We start from the raw sequence: 11975 nt of genomic DNA, 5'->3' as shown, positions 1-11975 counted from the left end.
GGTGGAAATTTGTGGATCCACGCAGATTCCGGAACTTTCCACCACAGAAATGTGGGGAAAATGTGTTTGTTTGGACAATTTTTTAGGTTTGCAAGGGATTCTGGGTAGCAGACCCTGGTGGGAGGCAGTCAAGTCACCCCATCCTGGATTCCGCTGGGTGTCTAGTTTTCAAAAATGTATAGGTTTGCTAGGTTTCCCAAGGTGCCCGCAGAGATTGGGATCAAAAACTAGAGCTAGGCACTTTGCCAAAAAAGGGTCATTTTACAATGCGATATTGAGGTGTGACCACGTTATGTTTTGCGCCGTTTCCTGTCGCAAGCACTGGGTCGACCCGCAAAAGTGAGGTACCGTTTTTCTCGTAAGACTTTGGGGAACGCGGGGTGGGTGGAAATTTGTGGATCCACGCAGATTCCGGAACTTTCCACCACAGAAATGTGGAGAAAATATGTTTTTTTTGACAATTTTTTAGGTTTGCAAGGGATTCTGGGTAACAGACCCTGGTGGGAGGCAGTCAAGTCACCCCATCCTGGATTCCCCTGGGTGTCTAGTTTTCAAAAATGTATAGGTTTTCTAGGTTTCCCAAGGTGCCCGCAGAGCTAGTGTTCAAAAACTACATCTAGACACTTCGCAAAAAAAGGGTAAATTTTTATTTGAAAATGTGGTGTGTTCACGTTGGGTTTTGAGCCATTTCCTGTCGTGGACACTATGCCTACCCACACAAGTGAGGTACCATTTTTATCGGAGACTTAGGGTAATTCAGATTTGTAAAGGAACTGTTATTACCTATTGACTTTCGATGCATTTCTGCCTTCCAAATGAAAGATATTGTGTAAAAAAGGAAGTCATTCTAAAAAATGACTGATAATTCTCATGCTGGTATGAGTATTCCCAATTTCGGAAATGTGCAAATATCTACCGTTTCTAAACTCTATATTTTGTTCCCATTTCAGAAATACATAGGTGTCTTTCATACCGATTTTTCCATGTACACATTTTTACAGAATAATTACTATATACCCGGGACATAATAAAAAACCATTGCAAGTTGCTGCTCAGTTTTTGGCTCTGGGTTCGTCGGGTTCTTGGTGAACCTACAAGTCCTATATATCCCCACAATCAGTAATGTCCAGCGGATGTAACGGTATATTGCTTTCAAAGAGCTGTCAGAATTAGAAGAAGTTACAGGTGAAAACGTTGACACAAAAGGCTGTTTTTTTCAACTAATTTTCAATTTATCCTATATTTAACTGTTAGTTTCTATAAAGAAACCTTGATGGATCTACACAAATGACCCCTTGCTGAATTCAGAGTTTTGTCTACTTCTCTAAAATGTATAGATTTCCAGGAACCATGATTGCTTTAGTACCTATTTCTACCATTAAGTGGAAGGAGGTCAAAAGCACAAAAAATAGCAAAAATAGGCTATGTCCCAGAAAAATGCCAAAACGGTGTAAAAAATGTTGGGTTTCTGACAAAAGTCTGGTATCCCCTAAAAGCTGGGAAAATTGTGATTTCAGCCCCACAAACCTTTTTTTGATAACATTTGCAGGAAAAACCCAGATGCTTTCATTTGCAGCCTGTTTGTCCCATTTTTCCCAAAAAACCCAAAATGTTGCTGTATTTTGGCTCATTTCTGTGACCCCTCCAGGGGAATCCACAAACCCTGAGTACCTTTAGAATCCCCATGATGTTGGAAGAAAAGGACGCAAATTTGGCGTTGATACCTTATGTGGTCAAAAAGTTACAGGGGCCTCATCGCGCACTACCCCAAATAGCCAAAAAAAGGCTTGGCACAGGAGGGGGAAAAGGCCTGGCAGCGAAGGGGTTAAATGAGCAAAATAGATTAAACGTGTGTTTTACACCATTAATTAATATGTTAATCAAACCTGTTAATGCAGAGCATTTCCCACATGTAATGTGTGTGTTTGGTTAATACGCAGCAAACAAAATTAATATATTTCTTTGTTATGGGGGGGTGATTTGTCTGAACGGGGTACACACAAAATCTTCTGTACTTCGCTCCATCAGGAGCAGAAATTGTTCCCGTTCATAAGAAGGGCAGTAAAGATGATACGGCCAACTATAGGCCCATAAGTTTGATAGACATTCTCCAAAAAGTCTATGCGAAGAAAGTACTGAATGATTGGATATTAGAGAATGATTTTCTCTCACCATACCAGGCAGGCTTTAGACCAAAGATAAGTACGATCAACCAAGTCTTTAGACTTTTATGAATTGCCTGGAAGTATGGAAAATTAAAGGCAGGGCACTTATACACTGCATTTATCGACCTGAAAGAAGCGTTCGATTCAATACCAAGAGATCTTCTGCGGGAAACCTTACAGCAACAGGGAGTACCAGAGGAGATCCTATTACAAATTGTTAGGCTCCATCAAGATAATTTTGCCAAGGTGCGTTGGGGACCAGGGGGGGGGGGGGAAATCACAGTCCGAAGGGGTGTGAGACAGGACTGTGTTTTGGCCCCCCCCCCTGTTTTTATCATATGTGAACGACCTAGTTCAGCACTTACAAAAGATGGGAGGGGCTCATACATGAGCTCTAATGTTTGCAGATCACACAGTTCAATTGTCCCAGAACCCCAGGGATTTACAAAGATTACTTAACAGCTTTAGCTACTGCTGTAGACAAAAGGGCCTAGAAATAAACCCCACCAAGACTAAATACATGGCTATTAGACCAAATAAATATTTTAAAAACAAAGTAGTCCTAGATCATACACCACTAGAGCGTGTAGCCAATTTTATTTACCTTGGCATGACACTTGACTCAAAATTTTCTTGGAAACCACATATAAACAAGGCCAAGACAATCCTATTACAAAACACCATTCCAATTGTTAAATAACTACAGGCCACTGAGTCTAAGGCAATTTATCTGGCACTGGAGGTCTACAGGTACAGAGCCAAACAGCTGCTCTCTACGGATCTGAATTATAGGGTGGAGAAAACCTGAATCCACTAATAATCAGGGGAAAAATGTCATGCAGATGCTTACATTCCTTCCGCAAAAAACTCCACTGATCCCTCTGTCCTATGACATTGGTATCAAGAGATTGGAGCACTTAGCCATACTGAGACCACTACTCTATTGGAACAGAATCTTGACCACAGAGGAATTAAAACCTTATAGACGTGTTTTGAAAGAGTTATTGGAATTGGATGACCAACTCACATTCCCCTGGTTCAACCATGTGTGAAACTGGTTTTCCAAGCTGGGTCTGAATAGGTTCTGGGCAGACCCCAGTTCACTGACTACACACTCAAAGAAAGAAATTAGCTAAATGTATTGGATTTTGAATAAGGTCACATCAGATTGTATTATGGGAAGACTCACCACACAATTTTTATCTTTTAAACTGACCCCAAGTTTTGAACCATTTTGGATGAAATTAAACCACAGTTAGCTAAAACCTTCTTTCTGAGATTCCGATATAAGACCCTCCAGATCAATTCATTCACAGCTAAATGGTCATCTCAACAAAGAGTGGGAAAGGAATCTAAATGTACTTTATACTTGTTAGACACTGAGGAAGATATTGCGCATATCTTATTTTTTTGTTCAGCATATGTTAGCTTAGAAGGAAATGGATAAAGCTGCTATGTTTGAGCTTGATGACTAGAAAATATCTGGATGCCTTAAGAATATTAAAATCAGACAGCTCACAACTCATTGTATTTGGCGTTAGTTGATTTCTACTAGCCGTGAGCTACATACGGTAATGGAGAGGGCTAAAATTGTAATGCTTGTATGTCACATTATGTCTTATTTATTGGATTTTAATTGATTATGACCAATTTTAACCAATGATATGTGATATTGTACTTTTAGATCTATCTCAATCAAATCAATTACTTTCATTGTGTTATTTTATTATGCATCTTGTACTTTATTTAGGTTAAATGCAAGCTGCACTTAGTAGTGAGAGTCTGTCAGCCAACCCAAAAATACCCCATTTTGGAAATGTACATTGCACTCTATTTTTGTATATACCTTGTCTTTTTAAAGTAACAGCTTATGTAATAAGTGTGTTTTTAATTGAAATATTATTGTTATGCTCTTTTATGGTTCTTTGAACCCTAATGAAGGAAGATTGATTGATTAATAGAGTTTCATAAGTGAGGATTTGGCACAACTTGTAAGCGGTATATCTGGGTGAGAACAGTATTGTACATCTACCTGGCGTACTATTTCTAAAACAGATGAATAATGATTTGTAAGAGGCGAAAGGAGGTGGACTGGGGCTTCAGCTGTGCCCCAAGAAGGACACAAAGTGAGGCAGTGAGACAGACTGCTCAGACAGGGCACATAAGATGATTGACACAGATGAGGGTCTTTTGTCAGTTGGAGGGTTTCCATTTGCTGGTTCACAGGGACATTAGGTACTAAAATAATTAATTCTTTAAGGATGATGGACTTGTGAGAATTAGGGAATGATCTATTTTACCAGATCTTCTGTAGAAGGCTGCAGGATTTTGGAGGGAGAAAGTGGGGGTTGGTTGTTTAAATTGACAGATGAAATGGGATAGGGAGCTGTTTTTGGCCTATGCTGTCACCATTCACAAATTACAAGGATTAAGTTTGAATGCAGCTATGATAAATATAGATCACACAGTCTTTTATGTCTCATGTTGCTTTATCACGGATGAGGGCAAAAATGACAGGAGTAGAACCCGTTAACCCAGGTGAGACCGGGTAATTGGTATAGCAATATAACAGTGTCTCAACTGGGGAACATTTAGCAAGGACAGATAGAAAATTAGCCTATATCATAAAACAGGGGAGAGAACAAAAGGAGACCACGAGGAGGTGATGTAATTTAAGATTTAGTAATTGCAGGTAGTTATAGCAGCACTACTGTACAATTAAAGTGTATAGTGACCATAATACACAAGTGGGTACTGGGCGTACCAGTGACGAGTGACGGCGCAGTGACACAAAGTGCAAAAGACAGCGTGAACGGCGAGAAATAATAACAGATAGTGGTCAATGAAAAGACAGGTATATACAAATTTGTTTGTCAATTGGGTAAAGTAAATTGACCACTACAGCGCCAAGGTTCTGTGCTGGGTAGTCGACGGCGTTTCAACCTGATTAATTTCAGGTCATCATCAGGACAAATGGTCACGTAATTACAAGTGTAGTGCTGGATAGCCGTAAGAGAGAAAACAATCTCGGCGGTCAGAGCTCCAGTCAAAACGAGGGGTCCAGAGGCCGAGTCAGCGTAGGAATCAATCACGGGGCAGCTGAGCGCAGGGGATGGGGCGGGTGGATCCTTGAACGTGAGCAGTTTAGGCAATCTTGTCAAGGCCACGCAAGCAGAAAGGTAGCAAATCGGTCCGCGTATGATTTGGTCAGGGGCCGGTGATCGACTACGGCATGAGGTGGAAGAGATCCGATGAGTGGTACCATTAGACGCTTCATTGATTGATTCCTACGCTGACTCAGCCTCTGGACCCCTCTGTACCCCGGCATCCAACTTAGGGAAAGCAAAGAAATCCAGAGATTGAGGGTTTTTCAAAAGTTTCACAACAAAGTGAAGAATCTATTTACACTTCAAAAAACTAATTAAATCAGCAATGTCATAGGTTTTCAATTTGCTAACACTTCTGAAGTCTCATGTTGTTGTAATGTAGTAGTTAATGTTAAAGAGAAACCTTTATATCAAGCTTTGACAACTCTTATCAATTTAGTACATACAGAAAAATACATGTGTAATTCTAGTGCATTTATACGCAATATGATTGACTACTGTAATGGTGGTACACAGTTCACTGTGAATGTGCAACAAGATACAGAGGAGCTTTTAATGGTAGTGTTAAATTTGTTAGAAAATAAACACAACAAACCCAATAAATGATTCATTTACAACAAACTATTCATGGAACCATTAATGTGTGAATTGTTGCTATTCAGACAAAACAGTCATGCAATCAGAGTGATTTGTTTACCTTACAATACCCAATGGCAAGCCAGGGTTAGTGAAAGCTGTACAGAACAACTCCGGCAGGCTGCAGATCAGAATTGTTGCCTACATTGGTTAGAAGACACCGTTCAAAATATCTCATTCCCATGCTACAAAGATGCAGAGCTGATGGTAGCAAAATCAATACTGATATCACAATACGTTAAAGCTGGCCAGAAATCAGTTCATAAGAAAACATACACTACTGTGGGTATTGTTTTCCATCATGGCCAGACAATCAACTCTAGTCACTACACAGTCTACCTTAAACATTCATCTGGCTGGACTGAATGTGATGATGCTTCTCATACAGTAAAGCAGAGATTACCCAAGAAACTTACACATTCTTATCTTATATTACTATAACCAATGTTCTAGAAGAAACAATATTTAGAAACATATATGTAGATATAAATAAGAACAAAAACATTAAAGTTCATTTTCATTCTTGTTATGTGCCCTACCAAGGATAACAAATATATAACGATTGAACTTTTTCTAATAATAATTAATTAATTTAAAACAAATAAATGAGTATCAATGTGTGCTATGTAGCAATGTAGGTCTCATGAACATAAAACATGTGTTTTTTTTCATAAATCTAAGTGATTTATTTTTCTGCACAATTATATAATGGATTACATTTCATTCAACTAAACACACTGTTGTTATTATGGTGTGTGTACATTTTACATACTACATCAGGAGATATTCAGTGTAAATGCAACTTCCATTATAAAAAGTATGATTTCTCAAAAGAATCACAAGGTTAGACCAGGAAGGTTTGCCCCCTCAAACTGAACATGAGGGATTTCCTCCCTGGCTCTCATGAGCGCCCGTGAACTCTCGCGAGAGCCGTAGTACTGGTACCCTTCGACAGAGCTCACAAGAGTCTTGTAAGAGATTTTACATAGGAGAAAAAAGGGAAACAGTGCAAACAACATAGATAATGTAATACTAAAATAATATCTGAACACAACATATAATATAAAGTCATTCTACCATATATACACTCACAAGAATAATTCAATTTCTTTAAAAAAAAAAATGAAATTCACTGAAAAAAACAAAGGATAAAGTAGTGTTTTAGTTAGGTGTAATAAAAATATCTGTTTTCGTTTAAAATAAACCCTAGAAATTCACTGAAAAAAACAAAGGTTAAAGTAATGTTATAGTTAGGTGAATTTCTCAGTGCCAAGGTTAATGTTTAGAACTGATTTCTGGGAACCACTGCGACAATACTTACAGGGCCCGCGGGAAGACGGGTAATGGGTGGCTACCGTTGTACACACACACAGACGACGCACTGGTGGGGATGTCCTCTCTCTCCTCTAAAAACTCGGGAGGATGGATGGGTGGTTTACACATCTTAGCGCTCACATACTTAGCGTGATATAGTGCAATATTAGGTATGGAGGGGAGGGTATTGGGAAGAATACGCTGGTGGGGCGGAACTATAAGATGTACAGTTGCCTACTGTTGGTTGGGCCCGTCAGGACGGGTGAGAAGAATTCCAGATGTGTCAGTGCTCAACATGTCTATGCTATATACTGTTGGTGAAGTGCGAAGCCTTTGTAATAGTATATTGTTTGCTGATTGGATGCCTTAAATAAAATAAAAAAATAAAAAAATGTTTAGAACTAAAAAAAACACAGAAATTCAGCAGTAAATAGCATTAACTAGCCTCAGCCATGCACTACTTATGACCTCACATGACATCACACATGACATCTTCTATGACATCATTTATGACGTCATTGAGGGCATCACTGATGACATCACAGATTACATCATCCAAGCTTCATTTTTCTGCATATTACTGTATAAATTGCTATGGCTTTGCACTAAGCATAATATACATTAACAATGAACAACAGATATATGGGAAATTCTCATTAAGTACGTTATTCAATCTGTATGCAACTGTTCATAGAAAGCCAAAATAGTGAATGCCATTTCCAAAACGAATACCCTATTATAGACAGCCTTTATTTGTATGAAACCCTTGACACACCCCTAATCTACATAAAGAAAGAAATAAAGTTGATATCAATTGAGAACTGAGTACTGTAAACAGTGTTTACTCTATGGACAGAGGAAATTCTGTACCACACTGTTTGCAAACAGTAAAAGCTCATGAGAAATGCACCATAAAGTATTCAAAATAATCTACTAAGCATACTGTACGTTCTATGCAACTGTGGTCAAATAGAGACTATTTGCTAAAATATAACCAAGATCTGAAGGTACTAAAGGTCATACTACCTGCACCCTTCATACTGTGGTTAAAACTTTAGAGGTAGCCCTTTTTCTGAAGCAAAACAAGCATGCATACTTAGGTTAGTACTTGGTGCACACACTCTTTCATTTGTAGTACAAACTATCAAGCTGACTTGATTTTCACAAATAACTTGAGACTTCTTATAAAGGTTGCTATCTACACGTAGAATCTTCTCCTGGTAGAAACTTTGGGGCTTATTTACAAGCCCATTGCGCCACAGATGCGTCACTTTCTTAATGAACTTGTGATGCAGTGTGCATGCCCATATTTACAAGGCCATGTAAAGCCGCCCTGCATGGCTGTTCATTGCCTTGTAAATATGGCCCCTTACGCATTTCTATGAGTGAAAGGGGCGTTCCATGGGTGTTCCTGTAGGAATTCCCAGGCAACATCCATGGAACCAAATGCATTGCCAGATTTACAAGGTTTTGTAAACCTGGGGATAAGTCAGATTCCTACGCCATTCCCAAGGGAGGTATAAGGGAGGCGCAACAAGGAGAAATACCTTCATTTCTCCTTGTTTTTCCCTTTTCCATGTGTGCTGCATTCTCTCAATGTTCCCTGACTCTTAGTTGTCTGGTCAGCTCTCTAGTGTATCAATCAGTACTCAGTACCACTATATTTCCTCCTTTGTCTGAGGATTTCAGGATGATAGACTACAATCAGTTCTCGCCATTCTGCTGCAGCAAAATTGTTATATTGCTTCCGGCGTACTGAAGCCCTTATTTTATTGCTGTCCTCTGTTAAGAGCTCATGGGATACATCAACCTGCAGCATGAACTTGCTTGCTGGTCTCAGACCGCTCTCGATTTTTTATTTCTTGAAAATCCCATTTGTTCTAGGTTTAGAATATCTATCCCATTTACTGTCTGAGTCAGGTCACTCATACTTCCCGCTCTGTCAAGATTGTCAATGTTCATTAGCTCAGAAATGTCACGAAAGTGAATTGAGCAGTAATTTGATCCACATCCATAACACTTGTTGTAGGTCTTGTGTCACTCATGGCAAAGTGTTTATTCAGTTTCCTCGTGAATTTCTAAGCTTCTATTCTTAAGTTGACAATATCAGGGCTTACTAATGGGCAGAAACTCAGGCCTAAATTCAAGATCTTCACTTGGCCTGGTGTCAAGGGTTCACCTGAGATGTTGATGACTGTGACTGTGTCCATTTCTTCTCCTATCACCTCAAACAAGGAAGTTAATCCTAGGATTCCGTTGTCTATTTCCCTTTTCTCTTTCCTTTTACTCCTCATTTTACATTGCCTTGCCCTTGGCCTCGATTTTGCCCCTGACTTCTCTGGGGCGTCACCATTCTCAGCAGCCTCATTTCCTTGTGAAAATCCAGTTTCTCCCTTGGACCTTCATCTGCAGAGGATCCTGGTTCTGAGCTCGCATTTGGGTCACTGACATCCGCTGTAGCAAAAACATGTAGATTCTGCCGAATTGGTAATCCAATCTGTCTCTATTGAGTTTGTGAACCTTGAGGACTCGAGTTTCTTCTTCATATTTTTCAATCCGCTCTTCCATCTTCTTTAATAGTCTGCTTGTTTTCTCTTGTTCTTTTATTGTTTCAAGCTCTTTCAGAAGGGTGTCAATGATTGCAGTCTGTTCCTCCATCCAACGTCTTGCATGTGTAGTAAGTGTCTCCATAAGCCTGAAGGAGCAACCCTCTGTATTAGATCTCCATTCCTCAAATAGATCAGCATCCATGTCCTCAAATGTCGGCGTCACAGAGATACCTAAGCCACGTGGTACCCTTTTACATTCAATATATCTCATCAGTGATATCATCTCCCACCACTTTTTTGATTCAGCATGCAAGCTTTCGCCAGCTCTCTGATCACAGCATGTGATGTTCTTACTGCTGTTGATTTTTCTTGCTGTGTGCCTGCTAGAGTAGGAGCATCACTGAAAACACCCAAAGCTGACAGAATATCACCTTGTAGTTGTATCTTGTACTGCACCATATTGTTATCAATAATTTCACACTCTTAATGCACCATCCAATGTTCATTGGTTGTGGGTTCACGTGAGATAAAATCTAAAATTCAAAAACAACATATTCATGATTATATGGGTGTTGTGTGATCAGGCAATATAATTTACGAAAGCGGCTGAATCCATCTGATTGTTTCCCCAAGCTTTTCACCTGCCGCAACACGGAGATTCCGTTTCATCACGTCCACCTTCATATCCTGTCGACTACTGGGTCAAGAAATAATGCTGTTTTCACAATCGTCAAGAGCCGTGCAGACACACACAACCAAAATCCGGTATAGACTCCACAACCAAGTGGATTCTTACCTGAGCTCTGGTCACACAGTGTCAGTCTTCGCTCCTACAATTCCGGAGTAATATATGTATATATATTACTTACTGCTGCCGGTAGGTAAGTATAGTTGGGACCTAGCTTCCATAGACAAAATGTTTTTTGTTTTGCTAATAACCGTGGCGCCATGTGACGAATCATCACAATATTTTCAAAGCTAGTGTACATCTCCCTTCAGCTTCTGTCTGGAAAGCTTCGGGGTGCTTCGTCAAGCAGGGGCCGCGAAAAAGGGGGTCCCAAAAACACGTCGTGCATGCAATTTCCCATAGGGATTTTGAACACGACTACAGCACGAAATGCTGAAAGGAATTACAGTACTCTGCTCGCATCGTGCCCTCCAAGGTTCGCTCCAAGTCCACGCGCTGCCCACTTCTCGCACTTCACTTCCTTCGGCCCCTCGCGTGAAATGTCCAGGCAGACACGTACCTGAATGCAGCGGAAGGCGGACGTGGACGCCGGACGGAGGGTTGGGGTTTCGTGTTGCTGTGTGGCGAACTGCAGAGAATGAGTTGCTGTTGGTCTCTGTGCCTGATTCCCAGATCCCCTGTCGGACCTCCCTTTTGGATGGAGTGAAGAGCCGCGTTGGTCTTGCGAAGCGGCAAGTACGTGGGACGCTTGGTCAGGTGTTGGAGGGGCCGCTAGGGAGTTCACGGGGGAGGCTCTGAGCTGAAGGTGAGACCCAGCTGCAAGGCATTGCTTACAGTCTACTGCGGTCTTTTGCCTGAAGTCGTGTTGGTCGCGAGCGGGCAAGAATTGGAACAGGAGGGAAAGAGGGAAAAAGGAAACAATAAGAGCCCAGACGGTGTTCTTTCTTTCACTGAAGGAAAGAAGGGTCGGAGAAAATACAGACTGAATTTTTAGACTCTCAAAAACTCCAAAAACTGCGGAAAGAGGCTACGAGCTGCCCCCTTCAACGCTGGTGTTTACTGCTGTTTTTTTCTTTAAAGACTTTAAAGACTGCACATAAAGTAGCCAGCACCGACATTGACATGGACATTTGAACACTTTATATTGATATTTTTTGAAACAGCCCTCCTGACATTACAATCCATGCCGAGCAGGTGTCTGCAGTCAGTTACACGAGCACCACAGCCAGGTCGGCACCGTCGCCGCAGCTCCCACACCCCGCAGTGCTCCACTCAAGGCGGTTGAAGCAGTAGGAACACTGCAGGAGCAGTGTGATGAAGCTGCAGTGCAGTGCTATGCAAACAAGAGTCAAGGGACAGTGAAGACAGTGAAGACAAGTGAAGATATTCACTGGCGAGTCTGGATACAGTCTAAGGGGACTGCAACGCCGCTTCCTTCCAAGCTCCCGCCACCCACGAGCACTACGGGGGACCGAAAACTACAACCTCCAGCGCCCCCACTGTGGCGCCAGTCATC

The sequence above is a fragment of the Triturus cristatus genome, chromosome 1_1, assembly GCF_964204655.1.
Source record: "Triturus cristatus chromosome 1_1, aTriCri1.1, whole genome shotgun sequence".
NCBI classification, from domain to species: Eukaryota; Metazoa; Chordata; class Amphibia; order Caudata; family Salamandridae; genus Triturus; species Triturus cristatus.
This window is presented reverse-complemented; position numbering follows the sequence as displayed.